The sequence below is a fragment of the Pinus tabuliformis genome, chromosome 2_2 (assembly GCF_031772625.1).
Source record: "Pinus tabuliformis cultivar Carrire ecotype Pingquan chromosome 2_2, CPIR1, whole genome shotgun sequence".
Lineage (NCBI taxonomy): Eukaryota > Viridiplantae > Streptophyta > Pinopsida > Pinales > Pinaceae > Pinus > Pinus tabuliformis.
In genome coordinates, this window is record NC_142300.1 from 491,842,412 (window position 1) to 491,846,492 (window position 4,081).

Below are 4,081 nucleotides of genomic sequence, written 5' to 3' on the forward strand. Positions count from 1 at the left end.
TTATGACGAAGAACATTAAGAACATTGCCATCAAACAGAACAGGCCAAGAAAATCGAAAGTCTTTAGGACCAAGAATAGAGCATGAAGAAAAAAATAAACTAAAAGTAAGAAGAATTAAAGAGCAAAAGGAGATTAATGAAATGGAGCGAGCAATAACAAAACATTAAAATTTAAAAACATTAACATTTATGAAAGCATAAATCATAAATATGAATATAAAATAAATAACTGTCATGGCGGTATCAAATATCATCCATGCATCCCTTCTGGCTGATCCTCTTGGTCAAAACCAAAGAATAAATCATAAATACGAATATAATATAAAATAAATACCTGTCATGGTTGTACGCTACTGCCGTCTCTGGCAGGCCTGGCTGAAGAATACAGTGCATAGGCATGATTCTCAAGGCCAATTCTAGAAGCTGATCTGCTGTAACTCTTCTCTAGAATTAGGGAATTCCATTAAATTTTTCCGTTGTTGTTCCCCACCTTCCGCATGAATCATGTCAACTCTGGAATAAGCTGGCATCGTCGAGCCTGGACTATGTGGATTAAGAACACGCTCCGCTGCAGAGGTGTACTGAAGGAGATCCGCGTGGGCAGCCGCCAGTTCCTTCTGTAGCTGTTGCACCTATCTCTGCAGCGTGGAGATCGCTCCAACGCACCGATAAACGGGATCTTTCAAGCGAGCTTCGGCTTCATATGTCAGAGAATTCACCGCGTCCTCCCGTTGATGGGGCTCCAAATCGTTGGGTACTTTGGCCACGTTGCTTACTCCGAAGATCTTGTGAATATTGGCAAATTTTTGAGGTTTTTCCGGAGGAAAATACGACACAAATACACACTCTGAGTTTGAAGGCAGCGCACGGTGAGTTCGACGAATTCAAAGCCATCTCTGCCACTAAACATAAACCATCATGATTTACTATGGCGGAAAAGAAATCAGTATATGACTCATAAATATGACTAACTGCGAGGTAAATAATTATTTAAATCAGTACAGAAAATAACCAAAGAACGCACCTTTTCTTGATATAGAGATTTTTTTAATTGGGTTGCTGAAATTCCACAGGAACATGCAATTGAGCAAATCTTGGTTTATTTGAGTGCACACGGCTGCCATTGTTGATGAAGAATTTTGCAGTCGAAGTACCAACCCTGGTGTGGTGATATCGGCTCAATTTTTGAGTGGAAATTGGTCGGAACCCTAACTTGAGCTCAACGAAGCGTTATATGAACAGTTAACCCTGAATCAAGACACTGTGCTTTGAGTGTCATATGGTACGCCTGTATCTCATAGGAATCACCACAGCTGCTCGAAATTTGAAGATCTTTCCTTCTCATGTACAGATCAACTCTCGAAGAATGGTATCTCAGAAGTATTGCTTCTAGAAACAGTAGTATCAATATCGTAAGCTAATTTGATTTACTGGTCGTGCGCCGGTCGATCTCCGTGACTTGCGTCTCACATAAATACGACTAAATCAAGATCGCAGTTTCCTCAAGGGATCAACTTCCGCCGTTGATAAAAAGAACAAGGAAGGAGGCATTACAGAGGAGTTAAATGTTAGTTTAGGAAGATGGAGGTGGTACTCCAAGTACCCATCAGCTTTTCCCAAACAACTAAAGGTTGTGATGTGAAAGGAAGACAAACAGAAAGAGGAATGTGAGTATGGACCACACGATTGAATACAGGTGATAGATAGAAGAGGAAGTGTTTTCTATGGGGTTTCAGAAGAGCAAATAAAGATGACAGATAGAAGAGGAAGATGTCAACAAAAAAACATCGAACTATTCGCTTGAACTTACCCATATATATGCACCGCACAATAACATTATCTATTTCAAAACGACATAAAAATTCCAGGCCACGGCTCCTTTATCTCAAAAAAGATGTGATCCGTTAAAGGTGAAGCGGATCACACTTTACCACAACGTCTATAACAGAAACGCGTGACACGCTTTTTTGGAAGTTCTTGTGCATAAAGATTCCAGGCGTATCGGTTAAAGGAGGAGCGGATCACAGTTTAATTGAACATACCATAAAAACTTAAAAACTAATTAAACATATTGGTGAAGCTTATGGGAAATATGATATATTAAATTAAACTGCAAAGTAGTTCAATTATTAAAAATGTTTCCGAAAATTATTATTCATAAAATTCATGGCAGATTCATCGCAAATTCATGGAGCCATGGCCGCTAATCTATTCTATTGAATGAGAATGGAAATGGAAGCTATTACATATCTGTACCTTGAATATTTTTGGAGAAGGATGTTGAAGAGTTTGCATTATATTGAAGTCCTATGAATTCATTGAAAAGGTCAACATTACCATCCTCCTGCAAGATAGGATGACATGAACAGATTACCAATAAATGAACACGTAATTAAATCTGCAACAAACGCGTTGTTAAACCTGTAACATTTTCAATTAAATTTGATACCGAAACAAAGCTTAAAACCATACTATATAAATAAAATTCAGTACCATCCATGCATACAATCACATACATAAACATGGCATGACTGTCACACACAAATCGACATACTCAAACAACAGACTTACTCACTCACTCACACGGAAACCAAACACACATCTAATCACGCAGACTTGCCAATCTGAATATAGAAGATTGAAACCAACCACACATCTAAACACACAGACTTGCCAATCTGAATATAGATAGATGAGGAGAAAAATACTGGAAAATGATAAGAATTTCCCTCCTTCCTTCGACGAGTATATTCTCCGGGCTGCCGGGTATATGTAGTTCCCACGCCCTTTTGAAGGTTTTATCGACGCCGAGCATTATACGTTGCCGAGTGTTAAAGGTTGGTTTCTGGTTATGTTCTAACACGCGCCCGTAAATACCGGCGTGTAATACGCTGACAAACGATGCTTTTGTCAGAGAATATAACGAACTTGACATAAAACAAACGCAAATACCGGCAAGTAATACGCTGACAAACGATGCTTTTGTCAGAGAATATAACGAAGTTGAAATAAAACAAACGCAGCATCCATTGTTCGAGTGGAATATGCCGCTTTATTGTGAGAGATCATAACAAATTACAGGTGCCCACTACTCCGCATAAATTCTTTTGTTGAGAAGATTGGGTATATTTCAAATTTAAAAATCGCGTTGGTTTTTCTAATATTGATAACCAGTCCGCACGGCTTTGAAAGGAGGCTAAATAATGTTTCAAATCACTTTTCATTATTTATGGCTCTCTCATGTGATGTTCACATAATGAGTTTGCTTCATGAGTTTGCTTCGGACTGCTTTTTAAACTCTTGTATGACATACTAACCGTACAAGCTTTTTAAATACAGTTGTGGACATTTTAGTTTGGAAATTATTTGTTTATTTTACAATTGTATCACATTTGTGAAAGTTAAAAGTAAAAACATAATAGTAGTTAGTTTTAATGGTTAAATTTAGAAAATATTAATAGTTTTGATTTTTATCATAGATTGATGGATATAGCAATTTTCAATCCATTTAATTATATGGTCACAATAGTTATAATAAAAGTAGCAAATCATTTTATAGTCAAAATATTCTATATATAGTGTATTTGGAATTAATGTTGAAACCATTTTTTTAATAAATTGAAAAGGAATAAAGATCATAACTATGTTTTAAATAAATCCCAACCTTGTATTAATGACTAATATTAAAAATATTAGTTATTGATTATTGAATATCTAGCATCAACCTATTGAATATTGATAATTAAATTGAAATTCTAGAAATCCTATTATAAGGTATACAAACTATAAACATAACATAATTAAGGAATCATAAATATGTTTTCACAAGTTTGTTATATGTATTTAGATGTGTAAATTATGTATTCCCATTTTTCTTTAATCACTAATATTTATATTAATATACATAAATATATATACTTGTAATATGATTTTTTATTATATTTTTTGTTTTGTTTTAATTTTGTCTAATCAATTCTAAGTTAAATGTTGAGGCTTTGTATTGAAATCTAAGGCGTTGTTCAGTTCAATTGCAATGAATTTCACTATATGTATAGTCTATGAGATATTTTTCTATTGAATT

General features: G+C 35.2%; 1 pseudogene; it reads right to left on the minus strand.

Annotated features, from left to right (window-relative positions):
* Positions 1 to 416: 416 nt before the first annotated feature.
* On the minus strand, positions 417 to 894 carry LOC149193517 (LOB domain-containing protein 25 pseudogene; annotated as a pseudogene).
* Positions 895 to 4,081: the final 3,187 nt, after the last annotated feature.